The sequence below is a fragment of the Oncorhynchus mykiss genome, chromosome 2 (genome assembly GCF_057628025.1).
Source record: "Oncorhynchus mykiss isolate SJ-2025 chromosome 2, ASM5762802v1, whole genome shotgun sequence".
NCBI classification, from domain to species: domain Eukaryota; kingdom Metazoa; phylum Chordata; class Actinopteri; order Salmoniformes; family Salmonidae; genus Oncorhynchus; species Oncorhynchus mykiss.
Window position 1 is genome coordinate 5,195,190 of NC_143023.1, and position 19,682 is coordinate 5,214,871.

The window sequence follows — 19,682 nt, forward strand, 5'->3', positions numbered from 1 at the left end:
TACTGTACCATCTGTAGGGAGTAATACAGTACCATCTGTAGGGAGTAATACAGTACCATCTGTAGGGAGTAATACAGAACCATCTGTAGGGAGTAATACAGTACCATCTGTAGGGAGTAATACTGTACTATCTGTAGGGAGTAATACGGTACCATCTGTAGGGAGTAATACAGTACCATCTGTAGGGAGTAATACAGTACCATCTGTAGGGAGTAATACAGAACCATCTGTAGGGAGTAATACAGTACCATCTGTAGGGAGTAATACGGGGAGTAATAGGATAGCATTTGGGACACAGTCCCATACTTTGGGGGGAAACTTAGGAACCTCTCAGATATGTGCAACCTATGGCTTTGACAGTGTGTTGTCAATTTTAACACACCTCCACCTTTTTGACCTCTGTGGCTTCGCTGACCCACATTAGATGCAAGCGAAACCCTATAGTCTGTCTTCTGAAGTGTGTTCTGGCAGTTTAGGCCTGAAGTGGAAGTAGTGGTTCTGATTTGTCTATTGTCAAAATCACACGACTTACTCCGTAGCTGTACAATAATACCGTGGAAAGCCCTGATGATACACTACATCACCAAAAGTATGTGGACACCTGGTCGTCAAACATCTCATTCCAAAATCATGGGCATTAATATGGAGTTGGTTCCTCCCTTTGCTGCCAAAACAGCCTCCACTCTTCTGGGAAGGCTTTCCAGCAGCTTTAACATCAGCTCAGCGCCCCTGAACGTCTATATGTATCCAGGTTGAGCCGAGGGTGCCTGCTGTTAGGAACAGAAAACTACATGAATCCCAAATGGCACCCTCGTCCCTATCTAGTGCACTACTTTTGACTAGGGCCTATAGGGGCGTCATATATGGGCCCTGGTCAAAAGTAGTGCACTACATAAGGAATAGTGTGCCACTTAGGACACGACCGGTGTTTTACTGTAGACACACTCAACTGTCTGTCTGTGTCGTGCCTTAAAAACGCTGCCGCCTCATGGACAGCAGGAAGGGGACACATAGCTGGCCACTGACCCATCACATCGCTCCTTCCTTCAAGTCTTACGTTGTCCATTCACTCTGTTTACGTCTCAAATGGCAACCTAGTCCCCATCTAGTGCATTAAAGGGCGCCCTGAATAGAATGTCGTTTGGGACGCAGCCTCTGTCTTCCCCTCAGTCAGTCAGCCTTGACTTGACATGATCACTTGTGCTCCAGAATGATCCTGAACATTGGTTTTGGCGAGGGCAGCCTCCCCATTCCAGCACACGACACCACAGCAAAGACTAGACCACTGTTAGACAGGCTCTGTGTTAAGACTAGACCACTGTTAGACAGACTTCATGTTAAGACTAGACCACTGTTAGACAGACTTTATGTTAAGACTAGACCACTGTTAGACAGGCTCTGTGTTAAGACTAGACCACTGTTAGACAGGATCTGTGTTAAGACTAGACCACTGTTAGACAGGCTCTGTGTTAAGACTAGACCACTGTTAGACAGGCTCTGTGTTAAGACTAGACCACTGTTAGACAGGCTCTGTGTTAAGACTAGACCACTGTTAGACAGGCTCTGTGTTAAGACTAGACCCCTGTTAGACAGGCTTTGTGTTAAGAATAGACCACTGTTAGACAGGCTCTGTGTTAAGACTAGACCACTGTTAGACAGGCTCTGTGTTAAGACTAGACCACTGTTAGACAGGCTCTGTGTTAAGACTAGACCACTGTTAGACAGGCTTTGTGTTAAGAATAGACCACTGTTAGACAGGCTCTGTGTTAAGACTAGACCCCTGTTAGACAGGCTCTGTGTTAAGACTAGACCACTGTTAGACAGGCTTTGTGTTAAGACTAGACCACTGTTAGACAGGCTCTGTGTTAAGACTAGACCCCTGTTAGACAGGCTCTGTGTTAAGACTAGACCACTGTTAGACAGGCTCTGTGTTAAGACTAGACCACTGTTAGACAGGCTCTGTGTATGTTTCCTTCCGGAACCACTGCAAGGCCAAAAACATCAGTGGCAGTTCTCTGCCTACGTCCCAAATGACTCCCTATATATAGTGCACTACTTTTGACCAGGGCCCTATGACAGCCCTATGCACTACACAGGGAATAGGGTGCTATTCTTGACGCCACCCTGTATTGGGGTAATTTATAGAGGCAGTGGCACCAGACTCTTCCCGGCGCAGACAACAGACCAATAAATCCTGTCTTTTCACCCACCTCCATTCTTCCCTGCTGCCATAACTTAATGGATGCTGACTAAACATCAAATAAAGGTAGTGGCTGTAAATTATAGCCCCAGAAATACCCATTTCTGCTTGGTGGGATACGTTATCGTCCTTCTCATAGGAGAGCCCAGCATTCCCAACGAGTCAACGTACAGCCATTAGCCAAAGAGGAGAATTTAGTTCACAGTACCTGTAGGCTAACGTCAATTGAAAATATACCACATTCTATAGACTCTTCCATTGTAAAGATACCACATTCTATAGACTCTTCCATTGTAAAGATACCACATTCTATAGACTCTTCCATTGTAAAGATACCACATTCTATAGACTCTTCCATTGTAAAGATACCACATTCTATAGACTCTTCCACTGTAAAGATACCACATTCTATAGACTCTTCCATTGTAAAGATACCACATTCTATAGACTCTTCCATTGTAAAGATACCACATTCTATAGATCCTTCCATTGTAAAGATACCACATTCTATAGACTCTTCCAATGTAAAGATACCACATTCTATAGATCCTTCCATTGTAAAGATACCACATTCTATAGACTCTTCCATTGTTAAGATACCACATTCTATAGATCCTTCCATTGTAAAGATAGCACATTCTATAGATCCTTCCATTGTAAAGATACCACATTCTATAGATCCTTCCATTGTAAAGATACCACATTCTATAGATCCTTCCATTGTAAAGATACCACATTCTATAGACTCTTACACTGTAAAGATACCACATTCTATAGATCCTTCCATTGTAAAGATACCACATTCTATAGACTCTTACACTGTTAAGATACCACATTCTATAGACTCTTCCACTGTAAAGATACCACATTCTATAGACTCTTCCACTGTAAAGATACCACATTCTATAGACTCTTCCAATGTAAAGATACCACATTCTATAGACTCTTCCACTGTTTAGATACCACATTCTATAGACTCTTCCATTGTAAAGATACCACATTCTATAGACTCTTCCACTGTTAAGATACCACATTCTATAGACTCTTCCATTGTAAAGATACCACATTCTATAGATCCTTCCATTGTAATGATACCACATTCTATAGACTCTTCCATTGTAAAGATACCACATTCTATAGACTCTTCCATTGTAAAGATACCACATTCTATAGACGCTTCCACTGTAAAGATACCACATTCTATAGACTCTTCCATTGTAAAGATACCACATTCTATAGATCCTTCCATTGTAATGATACCACATTCTATAGACTCTTCCATTGTAAAGATACCACATTCTTTAGATCCTTCCACTGTAAAGATACCACATTCTATAGACTCTTCCATTGTAAAGATACCACATTCTATAGATCCTTCCATTGTAAAGATACCACATTCTATAGATCCTTCCATTGTAATGATACCACATTCTATAGACTCTTCCATTGTGAAGATACCACATTCTATAGATCCTTCCACTGTAAAGATACCACATTCTATGGACTCTTCCACTGTAAAGATACCACATTCTATAGATCCTTCCATTGTAAAGATACCACATTCTATTGACTCTTCCATTGTTAAGATACCACATTCTATAGATCCTTCCATTGTAAAGATACCACATTCTATAGATCCTTCCATTGTAAAGATACCACATTCTATAGATCCTTCCATTGTAAAGATACCACATTCTATAGACTCTTACACTGTAAAGATACCACATTCTATAGATCCTTCCATTGTAAAGATACCACATTCTATAGACTCTTACACTGTTAAGATACCACATTCTATAGACTCTTCCACTGTAAAGATACCACATTCTATAGACTCTTCCAATGTAAAGATACCACATTCTATAGACTCTTCCACTGTTAAGATACGACATTCTATAGACTCTTCCATTGTAAAGATACCACATTCTATAGACTCTTCCACTGTTAAGATACCACATTCTATAGACTCTTCCATTGTAAAGATACCACATTCTATAGATCCTTCCATTGTAATGATACCACATTCTATAGACTCTTCCATTGTAAAGATACCACATTCTATAGACTCTTCCATTGTAAAGATACCACATTCTATAGACTCTTCCACTGTAAAGATACCACATTCTATAGACTCTTCCATTGTAAAGATACCACATTCTATAGATCCTTCCATTGTAATGATACCACATTCTATAGACTCTTCCATTGTAAAGATACCACATTCTATAGATCCTTCCACTGTAAAGATACCACATTCTATATACTCTTCCATTGTAAAGATACCACATTCTATAGATCCTTCCATTGTAAAGATACCACATTCTATAGATCCTTCCATTGTAATGATACCACATTCTATAGACTCTTCCATTGTAAAGATACCACATTCTATAGATCCTTCCACTGTAAAGATACCACATTCTATAGACTCTTCCACTGTAAAGATACCACATTCTACAGATCCTTCCATTGTAAAGATACCACATTCTATTGACTCTTCCATTGTAAAGATACCACATTCTATAGACTCTTCCACTGTAAAGATACCACATTCTATAGATCCTTCCATTGTAATGATACCACATTCTATAGACTCTTCCATTGTAAAGATACCACATTCTATAGATCCTTCCACTGTAAAGATACCACATTCTATTGACTCTTCCATTGTAAAGATACCACATTCTATAGACTCTTCCACTGTAAAGATACCACATTCTATAGATCCTTCCATTGTAATGATACCACATTCTATAGACTCTTCCATTGTAAAGATACCACATTCTATAGATCCTTCCACTGTAAAGATACCACATTCTATTGACTCTTCCATTGTAAAGATACCACATTCTATAGACTCTTCCATTGTTAAGATACCACATTCTATAGATCCTTCCATTGTAAAGATACCACATTCTATAGATCCTTCCATTGTAAAGATACCACATTCTATAGATCCTTCCATTGTAAAGATACCACATTCTATAGATCCTTCCATTGTAAAGATACCACATTCTATAGACTCTTACACTGTAAAGATACCACATTCTATAGATCCTTCCATTGTAAAGATACCACATTCTATAGACTCTTACACTGTTAAGATACCACATTCTATAGACTCTTCCACTGTAAAGATACCACATTCTATAGACTCTTCCACTGTAAAGATACCACATTCTATAGACTCTTCCAATGTAAAGATACCACATTCTATAGACTCTTCCACTGTTTAGATACCACATTCTATAGACTCTTCCATTGTAAAGATACCACATTCTATAGACTCTTCCACTGTTAAGATACCACATTCTATAGACTCTTCCATTGTAAAGATACCACATTCTATAGATCCTTCCATTGTAATGATACCACATTCTATAGACTCTTCCATTGTAAAGATACCACATTCTATAGACTCTTCCATTGTAAAGATACCACATTCTATAGACTCTTCCACTGTAAAGATACCACATTCTATAGACTCTTCCATTGTAAAGATACCACATTCTATAGATCCTTCCATTGTAATGATACCACATTCTATAGACTCTTCCATTGTAAAGATACCACATTCTTTAGATCCTTCCACTGTAAAGATACCACATTCTATAGACTCTTCCATTGTAAAGATACCACATTCTATAGATCCTTCCATTGTAAAGATACCACATTCTATAGATCCTTCCATTGTAATGATACCACATTCTATAGACTCTTCCATTGTGAAGATACCACATTCTATAGATCCTTCCACTGTAAAGATACCACATTCTATGGACTCTTCCACTGTAAAGATACCACATTCTATAGATCCTTCCATTGTAAAGATACCACATTCTATTGACTCTTCCATTGTTAAGATACCACATTCTATAGATCCTTCCATTGTAAAGATACCACATTCTATAGATCCTTCCATTGTAAAGATACCACATTCTATAGATCCTTCCATTGTAAAGATACCACATTCTATAGATCCTTCCATTGTAAAGATACCACATTCTATAGACTCTTACACTGTAAAGATACCACATTCTATAGATCCTTCCATTGTAAAGATACCACATTCTATAGACTCTTACACTGTTAAGATACCACATTCTATAGACTCTTCCACTGTAAAGATACCACATTCTATAGACTCTTCCAATGTAAAGATACCACATTCTATAGACTCTTCCACTGTTAAGATACGACATTCTATAGACTCTTCCATTGTAAAGATACCACATTCTATAGACTCTTCCACTGTTAAGATACCACATTCTATAGACTCTTCCATTGTAAAGATACCACATTCTATAGACTCTTACACTGTTAAGATACCACATTCTATAGACTCTTCCACTGTAAAGATACCACATTCTATAGACTCTTCCACTGTAAAGATACCACATTCTATAGACTCTTCCAATGTAAAGATACCACATTCTATAGACTCTTCCACTGTTTAGATACCACATTCTATAGACTCTTCCATTGTAAAGATACCACATTCTATAGACTCTTCCACTGTTAAGATACCACATTCTATAGACTCTTCCATTGTAAAGATACCACATTCTATAGATCCTTCCATTGTAATGATACCACATTCTATAGACTCTTCCATTGTAAAGATACCACATTCTATAGACTCTTCCATTGTAAAGATACCACATTCTATAGACTCTTCCACTGTAAAGATACCACATTCTATAGACTCTTCCATTGTAAAGATACCACATTCTATAGATCCTTCCATTGTAATGATACCACATTCTATAGACTCTTCCATTGTAAAGATACCACATTCTTTAGATCCTTCCACTGTAAAGATACCACATTCTATAGACTCTTCCATTGTAAAGATACCACATTCTATAGATCCTTCCATTGTAAAGATACCACATTCTATAGATCCTTCCATTGTAATGATACCACATTCTATAGACTCTTCCATTGTGAAGATACCACATTCTATAGATCCTTCCACTGTAAAGATACCACATTCTATGGACTCTTCCACTGTAAAGATACCACATTCTATAGATCCTTCCATTGTAAAGATACCACATTCTATTGACTCTTCCATTGTTAAGATACCACATTCTATAGATCCTTCCATTGTAAAGATACCACATTCTATAGATCCTTCCATTGTAAAGATACCACATTCTATAGATCCTTCCATTGTAAAGATACCACATTCTATAGATCCTTCCATTGTAAAGATACCACATTCTATAGACTCTTACACTGTAAAGATACCACATTCTATAGATCCTTCCATTGTAAAGATACCACATTCTATAGACTCTTACACTGTTAAGATACCACATTCTATAGACTCTTCCACTGTAAAGATACCACATTCTATAGACTCTTCCAATGTAAAGATACCACATTCTATAGACTCTTCCACTGTTAAGATACGACATTCTATAGACTCTTCCATTGTAAAGATACCACATTCTATAGACTCTTCCACTGTTAAGATACCACATTCTATAGACTCTTCCATTGTAAAGATACCACATTCTATAGATCCTTCCATTGTAATGATACCACATTCTATAGACTCTTCCATTGTAAAGATACCACATTCTATAGACTCTTCCATTGTAAAGATACCACATTCTATAGACTCTTCCACTGTAAAGATACCACATTCTATAGACTCTTCCATTGTAAAGATACCACATTCTATAGATCCTTCCATTGTAATGATACCACATTCTATAGACTCTTCCATTGTAAAGATACCACATTCTATAGATCCTTCCACTGTAAAGATACCACATTCTATATACTCTTCCATTGTAAAGATACCACATTCTATAGATCCTTCCATTGTAAAGATACCACATTCTATAGATCCTTCCATTGTAATGATACCACATTCTATAGACTCTTCCATTGTAAAGATACCACATTCTATAGATCCTTCCACTGTAAAGATACCACATTCTATAGACTCTTCCACTGTAAAGATACCACATTCTACAGATCCTTCCATTGTAAAGATACCACATTCTATTGACTCTTCCATTGTAAAGATACCACATTCTATAGACTCTTCCACTGTAAAGATACCACATTCTATAGATCCTTCCATTGTAATGATACCACATTCTATAGACTCTTCCATTGTAAAGATACCACATTCTATAGATCCTTCCACTGTAAAGATACCACATTCTATTGACTCTTCCATTGTAAAGATACCACATTCTATAGACTCTTCCACTGTAAAGATACCACATTCTATAGATCCTTCCATTGTAATGATACCACATTCTATAGACTCTTCCATTGTAAAGATACCACATTCTATAGATCCTTCCACTGTAAAGATACCACATTCTATTGACTCTTCCATTGTAAAGATACCACATTCTATAGACTCTTCCATTGTTAAGATACCACATTCTATAGATCCTTCCATTGTAAAGATACCACATTCTATAGATCCTTCCATTGTAAAGATACCACATTCTATAGATCCTTCCATTGTAAAGATACCACATTCTATAGATCCTTCCATTGTAAAGATACCACATGCTATAGACTCTTACACTGTAAAGATACCACATTCTATAGATCCTTCCATTGTAAAGATACCACATTCTATAGACTCTTACACTGTTAAGATACCACATTCTATAGACTCTTCCACTGTAAAGATACCACATTCTATAGACTCTTCCAATGTAAAGATACCACATTCTATAGACTCTTCCACTGTTAAGATACGACATTCTATAGACTCTTCCATTGTAAAGATACCACATTCTATAGACTCTTCCACTGTTAAGATACGACATTCTATAGACTCTTCCATTGTAAAGATACCACATTCTATAGACTCTTCCACTGTTAAGATACCACATTCTATAGACTCTTCCATTGTAAAGATACCACATTCTATAGATCCTTCCATTGTAATGATACCACATTCTATAGACTCTTCCATTGTAAAGATACCACATTCTATAGATCCTTCCACTGTAAAGATACCACATTCTATATACTCTTCCATTGTAAAGATACCACATTCTATAGATCCTTCCATTGTAAAGATACCACATTCTATAGATCCTTCCATTGTAATGATACCACATTCTATAGACTCTTCCATTGTAAAGATACCACATTCTATAGATCCTTCCACTGTAAAGATACCACATTCTATAGACTCTTCCACTGTAAAGATACCACATTCTATAGATCCTTCCATTGTAAAGATACCACATTCTATTGACTCTTCCATTGTAAAGATACCACATTCTATAGACTCTTCCACTGCAAAGATACCACATTCTATAGATCCTTCCATTGTAATGATACCACATTCTATAGACTCTTCCATTGTAAAGATACCACATTCTATAGATCCTTCCACTGTAAAGATACCACATTCTATTGACTCTTCCATTGTAAAGATACCAGATTCTATAGACTCTTCCACTGTAAAGATACCACATTCTATAGATCCTTCCATTGTAATGATACCACATTCTATAGACTCTTCCATTGTAAAGATACCACATTCTATAGATCCTTCCATTGTAAAGATACCACATTCTATAGACTCTTCCATTGTAATGATACCACATTCTATTGACTCTTCCATTGTAAAGATACCACATTCTATTGACTCTTCCATTGTAAAGATACCAGATTCTATAGACTCTTCCACTGTAAAGATACCACATTCTATAGATCCTTCCATTGTAATGATACCACATTCTATAGACTCTTCCATTGTAAAGATACCACATTCTATAGATCCTTCCATTGTAATGATACCACATTCTATAGACTCTTCCACTGTAAAGATACCACATTCTATAGACTCTTCCATTATTACACTAAAATTGACAAAAAGGAAAAAATAGGACAGTCTTTAAGGATTGGTTTCTTAGAAGGTCCCAGTTTTAGGTTTTTAGGATGGGTGACGTCACATAGAAACGCCAATTAGAAATAGTCCCACATTACATTATGAAAAGGGTTATACGAACCACACAGGCTCTTAGGACACTGCTTTAGAACAATGTCCTCTGAGTAGTTTGAAAATACTAGACGTGTAACCTTCCAGCTTCACTGGAGACTTCAGAGGGAATGTCATGGAAGAGTAAGTAGCAATTTAGCATTACATGTCAAAGTTCATTTACAAAGGTGCGTTGGAAAACTCGTGTTTTTACAGTCATCTTTTTTCCACCCTGTCTTCCAATACATGGAAAAATGATAGGAATGATGTGCTGTTTCTCCAGGCAGCTGAAAACAAATCGCAATACAAACACAATGATCCAGACGCTTCTCCAGCATCAGCAGGTTGGATTCCATTACACATAGTAAAACATCTACTTGTTTAGTCTGAGGTGGTTACTGTCTCATTATCTATCTGCATCAATCAATCAATCAATCAATCTATCTATCTATCTATCTATCTGCATCAATCAATCAATCAATCTATCTGCATCAATCAATCAATCTATCTGCATCAATCAATCTATCTGCATCAATCAATCAATCAGATTTGCAACTCATCTCAGCAACTGCTGATTCCTCTGTTTTCCCCTCCCATCCTACACCAGTTTCTAGACCTTTCTAAAACCATCATAAACAGTACCATAAACACAACAGTCCACATGGAGGTCCTATCATTTAAAAAAGTGTTCCAGGTAGTTATTTAACGGCCCCCCCCCCCCCTCTGAGCTAACCTAGATGAGGTGGTCTGATGGAAGCCTATCATCAATACGGATAGAGCAGACACCTGTAGAGAAGACAACTCAGGGCCTCAGGCCCGCTGTCTCCACACAGAGTATAGCGTCCCAACTGGCAGTGCACCCTATTCCCTATGTAGTGCACTACTTTTGACCAGATACCTATGGGCCCTGGTGCGATTTGGGACGCAGGGAGTCTTCTCCTCAAGGAGTCAAATCACCTCACTGTGCCAGGAAACTGCCTGTCTGTCTCCTTGGAACAAGAAGACTCCAATTCCTGAGAAGAACAGGGTGATATATATATATTTTCTCTCTCTCCCTCTCTCCCCCCTCCCTCCCTCTCTGACTCCCTAACAGACCCAGCTGAGAGCTGGCTGCTCTGGTAGGGGCGAGGATGCAGGCTGACTCCCTAACAGACCCAGCTGAGAACTGGCTGCTCTGGTAGGGGCGAGGATGCAGGCTGACTCCCTAACAGACCCAGCTGAGAGCTGGCTGCTCTGGTAGGGGCGAGGATGCAGGCTGACTCCCTAACAGACCCAGCTGAGAGCTGGCTGCTCTGGTAAAGGAGAGGTTGCAGCCCCACTCCCTAACAGACCCAGCTGAGAGCTGGCTGCTCTGGTAGGGGAGAGGATGCAGGCTGACTCCCTAACAGACCCAGCTGAGAGCTGGCTGCTCTGGTAAAGGAGAGGTTGCAGCCCCACTCCCTAACAGACCCAGCTGAGAGCTGGCTGCTCTGGTAGGGGAGAGGATGCAGGCTGACTCCCTAACAGACCCAGCTGAGAGCTGGCTGCTCTGGTAGGGGAGAGGATGCAGGCTGACTCCCTAACAGACCCAGCTGAGAGCTGGCTGCTCTGGTAAAGGAGAGGTTGCAGGCCCACTCCCTAACAGACCCAGCTGAGAGCTGGCTTGCTCTTTGATTCCTCTTTTATGGAAGAATTATTTGTCTGCTCTCCTTTTTTCCTGTCCATTCTATTCCTCCTTCCTTCCTCCGTCTGTTCTGTTTTGTTTTAAAACTCAGGCAAATGGCTAAAAATAATCATCTATAAATCTTAAAATCCTAAATTATCTTGGTTTTGTTATCATGGAAAATCTCAGGCAATTGCAAGCCATCCATGTGTTAAATACCACACAACACCACAGGCCCTACTAAAAACAAAACTTCAATGCATGACAGCCTGTCCCATGTTCCATAAACCTGTCGCACGCTGAGAGAAAACAGCATGGTGTTCGGAGTCCCAAATGGTACCCTGTTACCTATATAGTGGAGCTAAGGCTCTGGTCAAAAGTAGTGCACTACATAGGGAATAGGGTCCCCATAGGGCTCTGGTCAACAGTAGTGCACTACATAGGGAATAGACCAGGGGCCATTTGGTACGTCCCCATGGAAGGATGAAGGATTTTGTTTTCAGACAAGCTCAAAAAAATGGTGAAACAATGATTTTTCCAAATATTCGTAGCCTACAGCCTGGTTAGATAGCCAACCAATTACATAGGCCTTTGACCAATTCTGTTGATCTCTCTGTCCTTCTTAGATCAGAGAAATATAGCCTCTTATACCAACCGGATGCTGCTAGCTTATAGATCCAGGGGCATCAGCCTCGACCACATGGAACTATTTTCTGGGACCTTTAAACTTCATGTGAACCCAGCCCATCGCCTGACATGAACTGGACAGGGAACTGTCCAAAATATCCGTGCCCTATTGAAACATCTGCTATACTTTAGCTGGCCCATAAAAGCTGAGATGTGTCTATTGTGTATCTTGCAGAAAGGGTTCAACAGTGATTAAAATTCCTTACTGGACACATAATGGAAACCAATAGCATGTCCCAAATAGCACCCTATTCCCTATTTAGTGCACTTCTTTTGACCAGAGTCGATATGGGCCCTGGTCAAAAGTAGTGCTCAATTATAGGGAATAGGGTGCGATTTGGGACGCAAGCAACGTAACAGGGATAAGTGCCATTGGGGTTATGTCAAAAAGTCTAGAAGCTGAGTTGTTAGTTAAACATCAGAAATAACTGATACGTTCACCAAGAGAAACAGTTCCACCATAATAAACCCATTCATTCCAATTATTCAAGTGATTCAACTGGACTTACTTCCTTTGACAGGCATCATCAGCTGCTATTCCAAGTGGTTTTCTTACAAATGGTTCCCATGAAAACAGCAGACAGCTTGACCCTTCACAAACCGACAACATGAGAAATGGAATAACTTTGTTTCTGGTTATCGTTTGAGTAAGGATGGGGGGGGAACAATATATATATTAAAGTTACTTGGGTGGCTGGAGTCTTTGAAAAATGCTCAGGCCTTCCTCGGACACTGCCTGGTATAGAGGTCCAGGATGGCAGGGAGCTCGGCCTTCCTCTGACACCGCCTGGTATATAGGTCCGGGATGGCAGGGAGCTCGGCCTTCCTCTGACACCGCCTGGGATAGAGGTCTGGGATGGCAGGGAGCTCGGCCTTCCTCTGACAACGCCTGGTATAGAGTTTCTGGATGGCAGGGAGCTCGACTTTCCTCTGACACCACCTGGTATAGAGGTCCTGGATGGCAGGGAGCTCGACCTTCCTCTGACACCGCCTGGTATAGAGGTCCTGGATGGCAGGGAGCTCGACCTTCCTCTGACACAGCCTGGTATAGAGTTTCTGGATGGCAGGGAGCTCGACCTTCCTCTGACACCGCCTGGTATAGAGTTTCTGGATGGCAGGGAGCTCGGAGCTCTGTCAAAGTAACCATCGGGTTCTTGGTCATCTCCCTGACCAAGTTTGGCCAGGCAGGACAGCTCTAGGAAGAGTCTTGATGGTTCCAATCTTCCTCCATTTAAGAATGATGGAGGCCACTGTGTTCTTGGGGACCTTCAACGGTGCATACATTTTTTTTTTAAATCCCTTTGTCATTATGGGGTATTGTGATGTCATTATGGGGTATTGTGATGTCATTATGGGGTATTGTGATGTCATTATGGGGTATTGTGTGTAGATTGATGAGAAATGTGTTTAACAAGATGTGTAAAAAGTGAAGGGGTCTGAATAGTTTCCGAACACACTGTATTTGTCATCATTATATTCTGCGAATCACACGACTGCAAGGCATAGCTCCAGATTGAGCCAAGACACATATCGAAGACAAGAACTGGGGAGGGTTAGGGGGAAGGTGTTGTTGGAAATGATTGGTAGATGAAGCCAATTAAGCCAATGCACAGGTTTCTCGTGGTCTTCCTATTGGCTAACGAAGGCGTTGCTCCTCCAGACTCTTTGCGCATTTGGGCAGAAGTGCCTGGGAACCAGATGACTACTCTGATGACAGAATAGAGGCTGTACAGGCCCTGTTTTAAGATTGAGAAGACACATTATAGTGTCCTTGTACAACACCAGCGCGTACATCAAGAGGTTGGACTGACATACAGAAGGTTATGGGTTTAAGTCCCTTGACAGGTAGCGGTCTGAGATGAAAGATTGATTAGTGGCAATGGGAAGTATTGAAGTCCCTCAGAACCTCAAAAACATTGTTTGATGGAAAACCTCAATGATCTGAGTGTTTCCTTTCAAACTTGTCCCTTGAATTATTCCTCCAACTACATCTGTTCTGTGTTGGAGAAACCAGCGGAGCGCCACTTTATCCCATATAGGGAGTAGCAGGTATCAACTGGTTCCTCTCCAGAACCCTTTCAGGTTTGGGGAAACACTGTCAACTGAACACGAGGAAATTGAGGCTGAACGAAGCAAAGCAGTTTTAATAACTGTTGACCTTTTTATCCTTATTAAACCGCCGTTAGAATTCAAACCATCGCGTTTGGCAATGAGGCTGCTCTGAGCTTCAGAAGTTGTGTTGACCTCAGCCTTGCAGGCCAATAAGTGAGCAGGCCCAAATGTCACAGAGACCGTGGCCAGTGTTCTGTCAAACCCACGTCATTAAGCACTATAACGTTATCCCAGTTATGACTAACTCTGAAACGCATGTTTTCAGATCGCATCATACAGGCTGTGAAATAGGTTAGGAGTCTGTTCAGCTCGCAGACATTGGTTGGTGTAGTCAAAAGGCAGGAAGTGAACACACACACACACACACACACACACACACACACACACACACACACACACACACACACACACACACACACACACACACACACACACACACACACACACACACACACACACACACACACACACACACACACACACACACACACACACACACACACAGTTTAATTTTACACACAGTGACACACAGGCACCAGAGACATACAGACCGACAGACATGCAGACAGACACTCCTAGAGGGGTTATGAAATCAGCCATCTATCCTAGCCCACTGGGCACAGACATCAATTCAACGTCTATTCCACGTCGGTTTAATGTAATTTCATCGTTGATTTCAACCAGTGCCCTATTGTTGGATATATGTGATGTCATCTCCCTCCCAGAGAGCAGAGAGGGTACAGAACAGACTCCAACACTAGCACCTCCCAGACAGGACCGGGTTAGCCCTAGGTTGGTGTTCAAAGTGGCACCCTATTCCCTATAAAGTGCACTGTGTACAATAGGGCCCTGGTCAAAAGTAGTGCACTATGTAGGAAATAGGGTGCCATTTGAGATGTAGTGCTAGTGGACGGCCTGGATGGCCATTAGTCACAGTACTGTGCCCTGTCTGTCCTGTCCGTCTGCTGGGCCTTCAGAGGTGCATAGTGGACGGCCTGGATGGCCATTAGTCACAGTACTCTGCCCTGTCTATCCTGTCCGTCTACTGGGCCTTCAGAGGTGCATAGTGTACGGCCTGGATGGCCATTAGTCACAGTACTCTGCCCTGTCTGTCCTGTCCGTCTGCTGGGCCTTCAGGGGTGCATAGTGGACGGCCTGGATGGCCATTAGTCACAGTACTCTGCCCTGTCTGCCCTGTCTGCCCTGTCTGTCCTGTCCGTCTGCTGGGCCTTCAGAGGTGCATAGCGGACGACGGAAATATTTCACATGTTACGCTATGTGCGTAGGTTAGACTTCCTATCACACTCTCTTGAATTATGCTCTGAATTCGGATGCACACTCTTTATTTTCTTGCCTGAGTGCGATTGGGGAGACAAACATTCAAAAAGGGATTTTGTTGGAAGGGCTGTCACTGAGTTTTGATTTCTGGTGACCACAGGATATAATGTTGTATGAGACTGATACACAAATCCACTAGATTTGACATAATGAGAGCAAACTGATTTGGCTCTGGGTTTTTCCTGGTACTGTAATTATAGCTTATTACAGTAGGAAATACAGTAGATCACCTAAATACATAGGCCTGAGATAGAGAGCCTGAACAAATAATCATCTATTTCACTAGGCTATTTTGTTAATAATTCAAGGTTAATTATCCAAGTCAAGGAGTACACATAAAACACTTCTTTTTTTAATCGCTCTGTTGTTTTGCTAATACATTTTTCTGTGTTACATCATAGAAAATACAGAAAGGCCAAGGCATCAAGATACAGAAGGACAAGTTCAGGGCATCAAGATACAGAAGGACTAGTTCAGGGCATCAAGATACAGAAGGACAAGTTCAGGGCATCAAGATACAGAAGGACTAGGTCAGGGCATCAAGATACAGAAGGACTAGTTCAGGGCATCAAGATACAGAAGGACTAGTTCAGGGCATCAAGATACAGAAGGACTAGGTCAGGGCATCAACATACAGAAGGACTAGTTCAGGGCATCAACATACAGAAGGACTAGTTCAGGGCATCAACATACAGAAGGACTAGTTCAGGGCATCAACATACAGAAGGACTAGGTCAGGGCATCAAGATACAGAAGGACTAGTTCAGGGCATCAAAATACAGAAGGACTAGTTCAGGGCATCAACATACAGAAGGACTAGGTCAGGGCATCAAGATACAGAAGGACTAGGTCAGGGCATCAACATACAGATGGACTAGTTCAGGGCATCAACATACAGAAGGACTAGTTCAGGGCATCAAAATACAGAAGGACCAGTTCAGGGCATCAACATACAGAAGGACTAGGTCAGGGCATCAAGATACAGAAGGACTAGTTCAGGGCATCAAGATACAGAAGGACTAGTTCAGGGCATCAACATACAGAAGGACTAGTTCAGGGCATCAAGATACAGAACGATCAGGGCATCAACATACAGAAGGACTAGTTCAGGGGGGCATCAACATACAGAAGGACTAGTTCAGGGGAGCATCAACATACAGAAGGACTAGGTCAGGGCATCAAGATACAGAAGGACTAGGTCAGAGCATCAAGATACAGAAGGACTAGTTCAGGGCACCAAGATACAGAAGGACTAGTTCAGGGCATCAAGATACAGAAGGACTAGTTCAGGGCATCAACATGCAGAGGACTAGGTCAGGGCATCAAGATACAGAAGGACTAGTTCAGGGCATCAACATGCAGAGGACTAGGTCAGAGCATCAACATACAGAAGGACTAGTTCAGGGCATCAAGATACAGAAGGACTAGTTCAGGGCATCAAGATACAGAGGGACTAGTTCAGGGCATCAACATACAGAAGGACTAGTTCAGGGCATCAAGATACAAAGGGACTAGTTCAGGGCATCAACATACAGAAGGACTAGTTCAGGGCATCAACATACAGAACGGTCAGGGCATCAAGATACAGAAGGACTAGTTCAGGGCATCAAGATACAGAACGGTCAGGGCATCAAGATACAGAAGGACTAGTTCAGGGCATCAACATGCAGAAGGACTAGTTCAGGGCATCAACATACAGAACGGTCAGGGCATCAAGATACAGAAGGACTAGTTCAGGGCATCAAGATACAGAACGGTCAGGGCATCAAGATACAGAAGGACTAGTTCAGGGCATCAAGATACAGAAGGACTAGTTCAGGGCATCAAGATACAGAACGGTCAGGGCATCAAGATACAGAAGGACTAGTTCAGGGCATCAACATGCAGAAGGACTAGTTCAGGGCATCAACATACAGATGGACTAGTTCAGGGCATCAAGATACAGAAGGACTAGTTCAGGGCATCAACATACAGAAGGACTAGTTCAGGGCATCAAGATACAGAGGGACTAGTTCAGGGCATCAACATACAGAAGGACTAGTTCAGGGCATCAAGATACAAAGGGACTAGTTCAGGGCATCAACATACAGAAGGACTAGTTCAGGGCATCAACATACAGAACGGTCAGGGCATCAAGATACAGAAGGACTAGTTCAGGGCATCAAGATACAGAACGGTCAGGGCATCAAGATACAGAAGGACTAGTTCAGGGCATCAACATGCAGAAGGACTAGTTCAGGGCATCAACATACAGAAGGACTAGTTCAGGGCATCAAGATACAGAAGGACTAGTTCAGGGCATCAACATACAGAAGGACTAGTTCAGGGCATCAACATACAGAAGGACTAGTTCAGGGCATCAAGATACAGAAGGACTAGGTCAGGGCATCAAGATACAGAGGACTAGGTCAGGGCATCAAGATACAGAAGGACTTGTTCAGGGCATCAACATGCAGAGGACTAGGTCAGGGCATCAACATACAGAAGGACTAGGTCAGGGCATCAAGATACAGAAGGACTAGTTCAGGGCATCAAGATACAGAAGGACTAGTTCAGGGCATCAATATACAGAAGGACTAGTTCAGGGCATCAAGATACAGAAGGACTAGGTCAGGGCATCAAGATACAGAAGGACTAGTTCAGGGCATCAAGATACAGAAGGACTAGTTCAGGGCATCAACATGCAGAGGACTAGGTCAGGGCATCAAGATACAGAAGGACTAGTTCAGGGCATCAACATGCAGAGGACTAGGTCAGGGCATCAACATACAGAAGGACTAGGTCAGGGCATCAAGATACAGAAGGACTAGTTCAGGGCATCAACATACAGAAGGACTAGAAAATGTATTTTCTATTCTATTTACATTCTCAATTACAATACAATAATATTTTACATTTCTCCAAGTTTCTCTCCCGGCGTGGATGGCTTTGACGTAGAGTTTTCATGGTCTCGCTCCAGAGGAATGCACCAGACCCCAGTCAGCAAACACACAACTGTGAAGTCTGACATTTTTCAACTTCCAGAGAGAACACTATTTGACCAGCAGTGAATCAAGTCACTGACAGCAGCAGCAGAGAGAGCCGCTCTGAATCTCAGGTCACATTAATAAGATGCTTTTCCAGCAGCTGCTCCTTCTGGCGGGAGCATGAATGTGTCCCAAATAACACCCTATTCCATATATATATATGCACTACGTAGGGAATATGGTGCTGTTTGGGACGTAGCCTAGGGGTAGAAGGAATTGGACACAGCGTTGTTTTAGGTGTAGGGGTGATAGCCGAGATATTTCATTAATTATTATGACTGGTGATAAATGAAGAATGGAAACAGTGTTTCGTGGAAAGAATGGGAGGAATGCAGAGCTGGACTCCAAAATAGGAATTGAATCAAACCTTTACTGTTATCTGCAGCTGCTGTGAATCAGCCAATCAAACCTTAGTGTTATCTGCAGCTGCTGTGAATCAGCCAATCAAACCTTTACTGTTATCTACAGCTGCTGTGAATCAGCCAATCAAATCTTAGTGTTATCTGCAGCTGCTGTGAATCAGCCAATCAAATCTAGCCCTGTATGAAAGGGTCAAAACGGACACGTGGAAAATCAACAGTCAACTAGAGCCCGAATGATATGTGTCGTTTCATGTAAATGATCGTCCGTGTAGATCAATATATATGTCAATAATTCCAGCGATAACCGATGTATTCGGCGCACGTGACAAATACATTTTGA